Here is a 14,788-nt window from a genome sequence, read left to right as displayed (position 1 = left end):
GATAAAACGTCTGACAAGTTCTTTCATGAAACGGTCCCCATGCAGGCGTCAGTTTTCACAAATCAAGAGTATAAAGACCCTCATTTCATGTCAAATTCCAGATCCCATGGCCTTTGAACTTCGGTTGCCTTTTAAAAAAAAAGAAAAACCCTGTATAAATATTGTTTAATTCAAACAATAAAAAACAAAGGATCTAGTAAGTGAGGGACACCATCGAATCTCCCATTTGCACATCACTTAGTTGTTTTTCTATTCTCTGAAAAATACATATATGCGAAACTTAAAAATTTCATCCGATTTTGATGAAATTTTCAGCGTTGATATGCTTGTTTGATTTTCTCTATTCAAATCAACATTTTTTCTGGGGTGGATTTGACCTTTAAGGGCACTGTTTTGGATTTTGGGGCCGCAAACCTCCATCCTTTCCCATGCAGTCCAAGTGGCCCACTGGCATACAGATAGCTAGGGGTTTGGAGGCCATGCCCCACCGAAAAAAAAGTTTCACGACCAAGAAAAATAGAGGAAAAAGACAGAAAGGGAAAGGAAAAAGGGATGAATATAATAGCCTTTTTTAGACATTAGGCCTATGTCAAATCTATCACAAAATTGGATTTTTGTGTTGTACGTTTTGCTTACTCGCTTCACAAGCAGCTTTGGCGAAAGTTTGCCCCCATAAATACGTCATATCCCCCTCAAAATGGGCTACGCAATCCCCGGGTATGAGGGGGGGGGGGGCCACTTACATTGACGAGTGGATACCATGCGTGACCAAAAAACACGTAAAAAGGATGTCTTTATCACGATAGGGCACGTTACGTACGTAACGTGATAAGGGTGTCAAAAACACAAAAATATTGAAAAAATGGTATCTATTTCGCTAGGAAAATTACGTGTTTAGGGTCAAATTTGCGGGGTTGATAAAACAAAATTAAAATGTTTTATAAAGGATGTCCTTTTTGCCCCAACACTTCGTGTTTAGAGTCCGATTTGCGAGAGGTGTAGAAGCCGGTGGGGTCGTACCCCTACTAAACCAAATGAGGTAAAGCCGACGACCGAAGGACCCGTAACAATAAAACATTCCTGTACTTGTTTAGGGGCCCATTTCAGGGAATATTTGCCATGAGTATCGTTTTGTTTCTAATACTTGTTAAGGGTAGGGTTTCACACGCCAATACTTGTTAAGGGGTGCATTTTCAGAATATGGAAATTACGTGTTTAGGGTGCTTTTCAAGACCCCATGGTCGCGCATGGTATCCACTCGTCAATGGAAGTGGCCCCCCGGGGGGCTCATATCATGTCACTAATATTTGACGGCACAACTTTCTGTTCCAGGAGGTAAAATACTTTTTATGCAGGAGCAAACCCCACTTCTGGTACCCCTCGCTATAAATAAAAGGCTAGACTCGCTTTTCGTTTCGCTAGAATAAATTCCTTTTCGCTGACAAATTCCCGGATGCGATCCGGCGAGCAATATTTTTCATAAATTTTCGTCACGTGGATGAGGCTGACCAATGAGAGTCGTTGTTATGTACACAATTTACTAATGGGCGACGAATGAATTGACAGATCCGAAGCCATTTAGCTTGAAGTCAGACAAGATATTTGCTTTTATTTCAATAGAGTGTCAAGAAAAGTGATCTTCATCACCAGGATATCATAGGGAATTGAACGATGTATCATAAGGAGTGAGTATTATATGATATTACCTCCGCTTATTACTAGATATTTGGATTTTGTCGTGCAGTTCTCGCTGAATGCGACCAGCGGCAGTGCTGGCCAGCGGATGGACTACATCATGTCACCCATAGCCCTACACAGTACGGGAACGGTAGTGTGTGCCCGGCCGGCCACGGCTAATGCGGTGGGAAGGACCGGCGGATCGCCGACCGCTGCATTCTGCAGAGCCAGAGCATTCGAACGCGCCGTGCGAAAACGATGTGAGCTTATAATATTATAGTTAGCCTACTGCAGGCTTGTGAGTTGTGGATTGTTCCGTGTAGACTGATAAATCCGCTGTTTCGGATGAGTTTTTCAACATTTTCTGATAGTGATTCATTTGGTCGGGTGTCCGGACACTTTGTCTTTATATTTTTGAAGCCTCCTTTTTTGTAACTAATTTGTGCGGACACCCGACCTAGGCTATATTTAGTATCAGAAAATGTTGAAAAACTCCTCCAAAACGGCGGATTTGACTTTGGATTGGACTATATAAATTCAATAGTTTTTTTTAATCATCTTCTATTTTGCTCTCTATAATATTTCCTAACATTTTGACTTTTTTTTTGTACTAAAAATTGATGAAACTTTGCTTGTATAAGTATAACTAGTATAAGTTGTAATTTTTTTCAAATGACTTTCTAAAATTGATCGTCTGGACACACAACCTGTCCGGACACACAACAACTTTCTACCGTACACAGACAGGTGATGGCCATCTCGTAGGTGTTATGGTGGAGCAAACTGTCTACACAGCATCAATGAGAACGAGTATAACTAACTAAACTTATGGAGAAAGGTGCGCTTTTGCACCCTCCTCGATTACTTCTAAATTTTGCTTTTTGACGGGGGAAAAAAGAAATAATAAAGATAAATCTATATCAAATACAAACGGCTTTTTACCTTTCCGAAAAATATGCGGGAAAATAGCGAATTTGATTGTGATGACAAACAGATCGGAATCAGCCATGTTCTTCCTCGATCGCCAGCGGAATGGCAGCTGTGGCTGCACTGACGGCGATCGAAGAAGAACCTGGCTGATCCTGATCTGTTTGTCATAAAAATTCACTATTTTCCAGCTTATTTTTTGTTTAGATTTGGCCTTTTAAATTTATGCGAAAAAACAAGTAATATCAAACTTATTGGTGGTGCTGATTGATGATGATGACGTGGTGATTGTGATGATGATGTGGATGATGAGGATTGATAATCATCATCATCTCATCATTATGATGATGTTGGTGATGATGGTGATGATGATATCATCATCATAATCATCATCACCACCACCACCACCACCATGATGATGATGATGATATGCTGATGATGATGGTGATGTTATCTTTTTTCCCCTGTGCACCTCAACAATGCCAGTAAAACCCAGCTCCACACATTAATTTTATACTTCATTCGCAATCTTCACATAACCTGCCAAAACCTCCTCAGCAACTTTTCTAGCTCTAACAACCCTTTTATATAGGAAGTGTCTGCATTTGTTGCTACTGATACTAGCAATCTCTGACCTTAACGGAGGAAGGATACAAGAGAGAGAGGTGATGATGATGATGATGATGGTGATGATGATGGTGATGTTGATGATGAATGATGATGATTATCATCCTAATAATGGTGGTGGTGATGATGATGCTGATACTAATTATGTTGATGCTGCTGCTGCTGCTGGTGATGATGGTGATGTTAATGATGGTTATGATGATGATGGTGATGGTGATCATGATCATCATCATCATTATGATGCTGACGATGTTGGTGATGATATTGATGGTGATGATGATAATGATGATGATGATCATCAACATCAGCTCGTGGTGGTGGTGATGATATGATGATGATGGTGATGTTGGTGACGGTGATCATGATGATGATAACGGTGATGATGATGATGATGGTGATGCTAATGATAATGATGTTGCTGCTGATGATGATGATCCTCATGATCATCATTATGATGATGTTGATGATGATGGACATCATAAAAGGTGCTTGCAACCACCATGTGCATGTATAATGTAATTCTATTGCAATTTCATATATTGACTACAGACTGTGTACTTTTAGTAGAAGTTGTTCGTGTCCAGTGCCCTCAGGTGTATTACATGTAACATCTCCTGTAGCAAAAATTGGGAGACATTTATACATGGAGATTCGGACAACAAAAGTGGAGAAATATGCTCAGATGTATTGCATTTTAACTTCAATCTTTATTTCCAATTTCAAAAATGTACATGTACCAGACCTGCCAACCAGTACGTTTTAGCTGTATTTAGTACGTTTTTGCAACCAAAATACGGCATTACGTTTTTTCTTTGAAAAATACGTTTTTTGTATTAAAAAAAAAAAAAAACGTGCACAAATATGGTTATTAGATCAATGTAATTTCAGGTAACTAGTTTTTTTTTCAATCATTTTGTTCAAACCAGGGTGAAGATATACACATGTTTTAATGGTTTTTTTTTCATCTGCAAGAGCAGTGCGCATTTTAGCTTGCATGCAGCTTGAGCGCCGCGATGAGCGAGTGCGCCAAGCATTTTATTATGAAATACACTTTTTGGGGGAAAAATACATTTTTTTTTATCACAGAATACAGTTTTTCATTCCCAGAGGTTGGCAGGTCTGATGTACAGTAATCAGCAATAATAGCATGAATATAAAACGTGAACATCAAAATACATGTAAAGCATATAAAGACTAAAGAGAATAATTAGACTAATCAGCATAAAAGTTGAACCTATATTAATGTAGTATTGGCATACAAAGTTGATATGGATGTATTCAGTTGTCTGTAATAACACATGTCAGTGTGCCTTTAATAGTGTAAAATTCAACAATTTTGGAAGGGTGAAAATAAAATCTTATGAACTCAATAATTTCTTTTCATCTTGATTTAGTGAGATGTAGAATGCTCGTAGACATAGAATTGTTCTCTAGATGCGGTCACATTCCAAACTACATGTAATGTGATGTTTGTCTATTTTATTATATGTCCCATTAATGTATTTCTGTGTGTGTTTCATATTTTATACTCTTTGGAGGTCCTTTTGTTTTTACAATAATTTTGGCAATTCTGAATTCCTGTAGTGCTCATACAAAAAAAGAGAAGGTATCAGCACTTCTCCTCAATCACATTGAGGTACCGTTATAGACGTAGTTTCTTTCACAATTTTGAGACCAGGGGCCCATTGTACAAATCAAAGTCAAATTGCGGTTCATCTAAAATTACCTCTTGAGTTACTGTACACGTGTACATTTCATTAGATCATTCACAATTTGAGTTTTACTTCCATCTATCGCAGATGGGGCCCAGCTCTGGGGGCCTTTTCATAAACTTCTGTTTGTATAAAAGTTAAGAGTAACTTTAAGAACGACTGATGAACCTTGCCTACACATAACTCTAAAAATACTCTGGGGGGCCATGATGGTCCCCCCTCGACACTTTGTGCGATATTTCCGAAACGTATAAAGACAGCGCCGCAAAATATTATGACATTTTTTTCTGAAGTCTCGCGCAACTTTTGAGACCAAATTCGCGACATAAGGGTATAGCATCACGACGTCACATGACTTTTTACGAGACAATGTTTTGCCAAAAATGGCTCATTTTAAACTTTTTGTACAATGTGTATGGGAGATGAAAATCATAATAGGGTGATTTTTTTTTCGTTCTAATTGGTCTGCTTGATTAATTTAGGGTTTGATAAATGGTCAGTAATAATTTTTTTTTTTTTAAAAGACGAAAAAACAAAGAAACACATAAGAAATTCTAAAAACAAAGAAATACATAAGGAAAAAATTTGATTTTGCAATTTTTCTTTGTGGAGACCTTATTAGATTATGACATCTGCAAAAAAAAAAGAAAATGTGAAGTGAAATTGGGTGTGAAATATGCAAATGTTTTTCATGAATAAATTTGCATATTTTATTCCTAATATATAAAAAATAATTATTTTCAGAATTTATACTAGCTTGTAGTTTATGTGGTAAAGAATGTGCATGCCAAATTTCGACGGGAACGGCAGCCGAGATCAGAAGTGCTGTGCTATTTGAGATGTATTGAGGACAGGGGGGGGGGATCCTCAATACATCTCAAATAGCACAGTACTTGTAGGGTTAAAATAATCACCAATGAACATTGTCATGTACCACAATGAATGGATCACCAGTCGTTCTTACAGTCAGTCTTACATGTAACTTTATACGGACAGATGAAACGGCCCCCTGGTTCTATAACATTTGCAGCTGTAAGCCCTACCATACATGTGTCCCGGGGGGGCCACTTCCATTGACGAGTGGATACCATGCGCGACCACGGGGTCTTGAAAAGCACCCTAAACACGTATTTTTCATATTCTGAAAATGCACCCCTTAACAAGTATTGGCGTGAAACCCTACCCTTAACAAGTATTGGAAACAAATACTATTGGCAAGTATTCCCAGAACTGAGCCCCTAAACAAGTACAGCGATGTATTTTCCATATTCTGAAAATGCACCCCTTAACAAGTATTGGAAACGATACTCTTAGCAAGAATTCCCTGAAATGAACCCCTAAACAAGTACAGAGATATTTTATTGTTATGTCACGCGTCCGTCGGTCGTCGGTTTTACCTTTAGACACCATTATTTTGGTTTAGTACGGCCCCATCTTCCACACCTCGCGCAAATCGGACTCTAAACACGTAGTGTTGGGGCAAAAAGGACATCCTTTATACAACATTTTGATTTTGTTTTATCATCCCCGCACATTTGACCCTAAACACGTATATTTTTCCGAGCGAAATAGATACCCTTTTTTTCAATATTTTTGTGTTTTTGACACCCTTATCATGTTACGTACGTAACGTGCCCTATCTTGAAAAAGACATCCTTTTTACGTTTTTTTTTGGTCGCGCATGGTATCCACTCGTCAATGTAAGTGGCCCCCCCCCCCCCCCCCCGGGACATGTGTCTTCAATACAGGGGTAGTATCTAATAAAGTCAGTCATAAACCAGAGTGTAAACATTGACTCTTGTTGAGATCCCCTGACACCACTCTGTCATCCTTATCAAATCAGTGCTACCGACTTCCCTTCCCTTCTCTGCTACTTATGCTAATTTCATTACAACCCGGTATTAATATCAAACCCAACTTCCTCTTGTCATCGATACAGCAAGGGGATGTTAAAATTAGGTGGATCGTGGGCTGATCGTCTTCAATAACCTGAAGCTACAGAACATGTTCATGGGGAACTTTGCACAGGAAGAGATTGTGAAGATTGTACTTGTGCTGTAGACTCATTATGATGATATGATTGTTGATGGTTGCCTAGCAACTATTGACTGGTACTGGCAACTGCAATGTACATGTTTACATAAGGTGCTGGAGACACCAGGATCACAGTATGCAGGCTTTTTCAGGCGGATGCAGTTTTGATATTTTCAGTAACATGTACTGCAAACATATTGGTCTACATACATTTACCTGTATAATTGTGTAACAATGATATGTATATTTAGATGCACAAAAGTCTGTTATCACTGCTGGGTTTGTTGAGCACTGAATGAGGTCAAAGTTCATTATTGCGATGGTACAGGTATGGTAGTGATAAAATCAAAAGCCATACAGTAAACCTGAACCCGCAAACAATGACAAGCAAGCCAGGGGATATTTTGCATCAGTTGCTAAACTATTGATTGATATTTTTTAACAATGTGAAACTTCTCTACAGTATGAATGTAGGCTTCTAGTATTATTGTACTGGTGTTATAATAGTAGTGTAGGCTTTTATATCCGGGCTTATATTAAAGCCTGGGCATATAAAATGAAGGGTCATTTTTAGTTAAAAAGAGAAGGATTCTAAAGTTTTGACTTCACAAAATTTAAAAAGTGAAAATAATTCAAATTTATTGCCAATTTATTTCAGAATGCATGAAATTCAAACAAAGAAGAAATTTTGTAGGCCTCCAGTGTGTTTTGACAATATTAAAACCACATTGCACCTGCCCCCAGCCCCCCCCCCCCCTCTTATTTTAAGGTCCATTTTTTAATCATGAAATTTCATGCATTAGTGTCTTGAATAGTAGTTTCACATGATAAAATGTATTAAAAATGAATGACACAGTTCATCAGTTTGAAAGGTTGGAGTTGAAACCAAGATATATGTTGAGATGACAATTGTCATTTGTAGTGCTTGCTATAAAAACGTAGTCACAATGCATTTTAAACCGAATTGATCGAGTGACTTGCTGTCTCCCAATGTTGTCTATAAATGATAGAGTTAAAATACCGCAGTGACGCAAGGGGCCTTGGGTGTGCTAATGTAATTGATCTGCGCCGATGCCTTCAAATATGGCCCTGTAATTGGTGAGCAGTCCACTCTCTATCTGCCTCTTGTTGCCATGCCAACCCTTAGCTTTGTAAGGAAGCACTTAGAGTGATGTGCTCTTTTTATACATTGCAGTGCGAGCCGAATCATCTGAATTCATAAAACCAACCATATCTTTTGAAGTACATGGATGTATAAATCTATGCCAAGCTGAGTGGTTTGCAGTTGCTGGAGATATTATACTGTCAAGTTTGACCGCTGGCTGTTCAACGGCTTTTCAACCCGGCTGTGCTTTCAAGCAATAAAAACATTTTCCTTTGGTGCTGTTGGCTTTGTTTTCACTCTCAAGTTGTTGTGATAGTGCTATAGGCATGTATTGCTGGACGGAGTGTCCCCTTTTATTGTTGGCACCCGTCAAAGCAGTTTTGTCCATCCACATATTTTATGTCCTTTTTAATTAAAGTCCCGACAGACAGTGCTACGTGTAGCCTACTGTTCATCATGGAGTGTCACACTCCAGAGCTGCCAAGTAGTATGGATTTTCCGTATTTAGTACTGAAAAATTAGAAGAACACTGATGGTTTCATGCGAAATACTGATTTCCTATTCCAGTTTTATGTGTTGTCCTGTGTTATTTCTTTAAAAATACTGATTCCCTCACCAAATTACAGATTTTCAGCTTTTTGTAATATACTGAAATCTTTTTGTTCAGGTTGGCATCACAGCCCACTTGCTATGCAATTCCATTGCACTGTACAATATATTTGATGAATGCCCGTTTTCATGATTATCATGTACAGCATACATACGCATTTAATCATGTAATTATCATGCCCAGTATTATGAAATTGGGGATTATTCCCTTTAATGATAGGATTCATCCCGGGTCCCATCTAACAAAGGGTTACGATTGATCTAATAATAATAATATGCAACATTTACATGTATATAGCGCTTAATACAAATGTTTCTAATCACTGCATACATGTACTATTACCCTGGCCTTAGCACGGCTACCCTGATGGGACACTCGAGCATTCAAGGAATTCCTTCCTACCTGGTACCCATTTACTACCCCTGGGTCAAGAGTGGCAAATGTAGATAATTGCCTTGCCAAAGGACGCTAGTGCTGCAGTGGGATTTGAACCCCGTACCTTGTGGTTCACAGTCCAGAGACTTATCCACTGAGCCACAACACCTCTACATCTAATGAATCTCAACTGTATGGAAATCCATCCAAACCATAATTTTTCTACAGGAAATTTGCACAATCTTGTAACAAAGTGAAACACACTGAATCATCAAGAAAATGATGAATACACCAATTTGCATTTTATAGATGTTGATGTTGCTGGCTTCCCATAGTTGTGGATGATTGGATCAATTGTAACTCTTTGTAAGACGTGGTCCTGGTATACGTAGACTCCCTTTTCCATGTCTGTCTACAGTGCAGGTCGCCTACCACCAGTTTATTGATTTTGATTACTAATGCACAATTTGATGTTTCAACGAAGGGATGGAAGTGGGCTGAAGGAGATACAAAATGCCTTCTGGCTGTTTCCTTCGTTTAACTGATCAATATTAAATTATACAAATTTCAAGATCAAAGAATTCAGCGCACTCCTATTCGCACTGTCACAGGATACATCTTGATAGCATGCACATGTTATAATGTTGGGGAGCGGAAAGGTAAATTTCCAGTTCGTTTACTGCCAACTCATCCACTTACCACATGGTCTACTAATAGTCTAATGTTATTCCATCCATCAACATTTCGTCTAACAACCATTTGGTCCAATCATCAATTAGTCTAATCACCATTTGGTCTATGACCATTTCGTCTCATAACCGGTTGGTCTAATGTCCATTTCATTTTCATTCATTTTGGACAATCAACACCGAGTCCAATTTATGGTACATGTATAGACTAAATGGCCATAGGACCAACTGGTTATTAGACGAAATGTTGTGTGGACGAATTGGCAATTAGACCATGTGGATAGTGGACGAACTGATGGTAGACCAAATCATAGTAGATGAGTTGGCAATTGGACGAATTGGCATTAGACAAATTGGAAATCAACCAGCAGAAAGGCTGCACAGATCTACATATGTGAGGCAGCCAATTTTTGTGCTTCCTGGGTGAAAAATAATCTGTTGGGGGTTATTCCCAAAATCTTTAAAATTCTCATATACACATGTAAATGTAGGCCTATGTTGTAAAAGACCCTTGATATTTGCTGCAGATTTTAGTTATGAAAAAAAATTGCTTGAAGTTTTAGGAAAAAGAAGCACCTTTGAAAAAATCAGACCTACAAACATGTTCTTGAGTCTAAAAGTAATCTATAGACGTAGTGATGGATGGACATTATGGTGGACTATTGTAGACCAAGATTTTAAATAGCCATAATAATAGTGTTCTAATCTGAAAATTACATCATCTGCAACCAGCATCTGACTTTTATGGGTTGCAAAGTTGTTTCAAAAAAATTTAGAACCCAAACATTTGAAAATAAATTAATAGGGTCATCGGTCCAAGATGAAGGACATTTCATCTTCCTAAAAAGAATTGACAACCAAAAAAAAAGATAATCTCATTTTACTGGGTGTGCAATGAAGGCATTATAATTTTATATGGGGTGTACCATTATATTTTCAAATGTTAGAGGGTGTGTCTCCACCTTCCACCCCCCCCCCCCCCCCCCCCCCGGATATATCCGTGCCTGAGCTTAAGGATACATGCTCAAGCCGTAATCATTATCCTTAAAAGCTCGACATCATTACTGAAATACTCCCCATACCATTGGCTTTGTAACTGACACTTGATATAGTGCTTGGCTTTGATAGAGTAATTTACAACATCCTTTGGATATTCTATTAATAATGTATCCTCCGGTCTGTTCAGACAAATCAGTAAAACATATTACATTCAAACAAACCAAAACATTATTTGATTATAGTGTGATTATAGACCAGTGGTGTACATTGTGCAGTGTAGCAAGGAAAAATTACATGGGGACTCGGTAGTCTGCAGGCACAGACCCTGTTTGAAACTTTGATCAATGAGTGGGCCTCCATGCAAAGACTAGCACATACAAAACTTAGGGCCTTCAGTGCACAAGGCATTGTGCACTATATATAGGCTGCACTTTCAGACCCTTAACTCAAGTGAAGGGTTTGCACAGCATACTAGGGGCTCGGGGCGATTTTTGCCGCGAAAGAGCGCTGGAATATACGGTGGAAATTAAAAAAGGAGCCTGGGAAAATCCCCATTCATGGCAATGTTAAAGCTTTAGATTTAGGCTGTACTGTAGGTTGTCAAAAAAATACATGTCGCCCCCGAAAATAAACGAAAAATTCCCTGGACAAGTAGAGAAAGTAGGTCTGGGGAGTGTTTCATGAAAAGTCTTGTCGGTGAATTTCACCAACTGATTTGCTCTCAGCCAATCAGATGCAAGGATATTCAGTAGCTTATAACAATAGGCAGTGAAAATCACTAATGATTAGTTTCAGGGAATGCTCCCCTGATGAATTTGGTTGATTACATGTAGCTCATACACAATATTACATTTCAGTATACCAATTTGAAAACGAAAGTTGCATCTTTTAACTTGCCGCCATTTTTCATCCGATTTTATTTCAACTGCGTCAAGAAAGTATAATGTACAGTACAATGAAGAGTTTATCAAACATGTAGATACAAGATTGACTGAGGTGAGATTATCAGAAAAACCCCTACAAACACCGCACTGCACAACAAGTGCTTTAAAAATAAATGCCCTTAGAAACAAAATCAATACTCAAACAAGAAAATATACTGCTCACTCCGGTGATGAGAAAATCATATCTGAAAGGCCTTTCAGCCTCTTTTATCTCAACTGTGAACCTGATAAAAATGGGGAAAATATTCAGTTGCCATGGATAGAAGTGCTTTCTGTCAAATACGTGGGTGACTGCCTTTTTTTGAAACATGCTTTTCTCTCTCAAACGATGGCAGTGCTACTAAAAAGGTGGCGCCTCTCTTTACTCTTAGACACTAGTAACGAACACATGTACAGTGAGAACTCTGTTTTTCAGCCCCCTTTCATATCAACATTTGTGAATGCGGATAGGATGCAGCTTATCTCTATTCATTAAAGGTCAAGAACCAGAATGATCCAGATTATTTGAGTGCTGCTGTATTAGGACGGCTCGGTTCGCAGTCGATCCGCTCACCATCTCACTTTGAATTCATGACCGTGGGGGGGGGGGGGGTCGGGGGGTGTTTCACAAAGATTTAAGTATGACTTAGAGTCGCACTTAAATGCCCAGTTGTGTGCGTTATAAAAGACACGACCGCATTGGTCAGATCTTGCCAAGAGGACACACATTACTGCGTATTAATCAATAAGATTGCGCATTGTATAACATATACGCGTCAGCATTTATGTGCGACTCCAAGTCATACTTTAAAATCTTTGTGAAACACTCCCAGGATTCTATAATGCGACTTGTGAGATTGAAGGGTACTTGTTGCCCGCACACTGCCACGCTGCACCACATGTATGTACTCTCCAATCAAACCACAAATTCTGCACACGTTATCATTTCACTAGCGGTTACCATGAAAATTATCTGCACTGCATTTATTTCTTTGCTACACTCTTCAGAAATAATCCACATTTTTTAAATTCATGAACACATTTTTTATTGCCGAGTCCACATTATTCTCCACATTCTATCTGGAATATGATTAATTCGTGAAAGGAACGACACTTTAATGTGAAAGTCCCTATACCGCTGTGCAGTGCTCCCCCTCCATACATGTAGAGGTATGGAATCAACATTAAATCAGGGTTAGATGTGAACTGATCCCATCAAGTTTGCATACAGTACAGCATGCATGCAAAAATAGGAAGCTGTGAAAATACATGCAGTGAACTCCTTGAAGTGACATTTTTCCTGCACGAGCGATAAAGCTTATTTGAAACACGCGAAATGGCTGAGTAAATAGAGATTTATGTCTGATTTTTCAAGTGAAGGAAATCTTATGTGTATGTTGAGAAGAATTGAATTGTGAAGGTGATATAAGAGGTAGAGGGGCTGTCACTCTGAGAGGACTACATGTACATGTAATAGAGGAAAATAGAATAAATCATAGAATGATATATATCACAGATTTAATTTAAATCCACTCTTTACATTTTGGTATATCTTCCCAAAAGTGTTTTCACTATTCCTGTTTATAAGATCATGTAGGGGATAGGGGAGGGGGCACTCATTTTGTTCAGATGTGGGTGTGCATTTGTCAGTCTCAAAGCGGGGGAGGGGGCAAGGAGCTACATGTATGTGTTAATGGCTAGTTGGAGTACCCATATTGGCGAGAATTGGGAGCTAAAGTTTTATCACTTGAACCTTTAACAAAGCTTTAGACATGATGACAGGACAAGGCAAAATATTACTTTATTTTCAGGGCTACTTTTCACAACTTACTGGGTAATTCTGCAACATTTGCTTTCCAGGGCTCTTGTGAGCATTTCAGGGGGTAAATCGCCCCTAGCCCCCATGCAATTTTTCCCTGTAGGAAACAAATAGTACTAGACAACAGGAAATAGATTGCTCTTTATCAAACAGGGATTACAACCTACATGTATCTATAATAAAGGGATTAGAATACTGCACCAATTAAAGCAGATTTGGTTCTTTCATACTGCAAAAATCTTCTGATAATGGAAGAAAAAAAAACCCACTAAAGACAATAATTCCAGAGAGGGCTCATTAGAGAAAGGGCTAATTTGAGTCATTAGATGCTATTCTTCTCAACCACAATGCTGAATGACAGGATTAGACTTACAGGTAATATTTCAATGAAATGGATTTAAATGGAGCTAATTTGGGATATGCACATCCTGTTCTTTTTTTTTCTTTTTTTTTTGTGTGTGTGAGGGGGGTCTGGGGTGACAATTGAGGCTTTTGTCTAGCAGGGCATGGACTGGAATTGCATTAGAAACCCCAAGATCAGACAAATGAAGGACGTGTTGAATTTGGTATTAGATTTTTCGATTATCTATCAAAACACGGGGAATTCCCTGAGTAGGTGGTTTCAAACCGCCTCAATCACAAGAATCCCCGTTAAATTACGAGAACTTTTTTAGGCTGAAAAATACCCATTAATTATTCCTGCATTCACACCGCCCTGAAACATACCCTTCGGGATAAGATCCTGAAGTTACGAGCATGCGCAGTATGGTCTGATAAGCAGCAAGGCGCAAAATTCAAAATCACTAGCCCAGCAGCAACCCATGCACGGCGCCGCACCCAACGACACGCTGGGCTAAAAGTTCCCGTAATTTGCTTTCAGATCGCCAAAATACCCACGACCTTGGAAAAATCCCCGCGAAAGTTCTCGTAATTTCGCCAAGTACCTACTATTTATCGGGTATTTTCTTTCGGGGATATTACGCGTAGTTTGCATTCACACCGCCAAAATACCTGGTATTTTCTGATCGGGGTAAATTTCCCGATCAGAGAATACCTGGAACTGGCGAACTTCGAGGCGGTCTGAAACCACCTAGTGATTGCAAATCAGTGTTGAGTTTTTTAAGGAATGGGAATCACATCGCAAGTTGAAAATAATGTAATGAAAATTGTAGAGAAATGCACCGAGGATCATTATTAGGAAGTGAGATTTCACAGATACATGAAGTTCACTTAGTAGTGTCCTGCATGTACCACTTTAAGATTGCTGAGTGCCCATCACATATTAAGGCTT

This window comes from Lytechinus pictus, chromosome 19, assembly GCF_037042905.1.
Source record: "Lytechinus pictus isolate F3 Inbred chromosome 19, Lp3.0, whole genome shotgun sequence".
Lineage (NCBI taxonomy): Eukaryota > Metazoa > Echinodermata > Echinoidea > Temnopleuroida > Toxopneustidae > Lytechinus > Lytechinus pictus.
The sequence above is the reverse complement of the archived record's forward strand: the minus strand, read 5'-3'. Positions refer to the sequence as shown.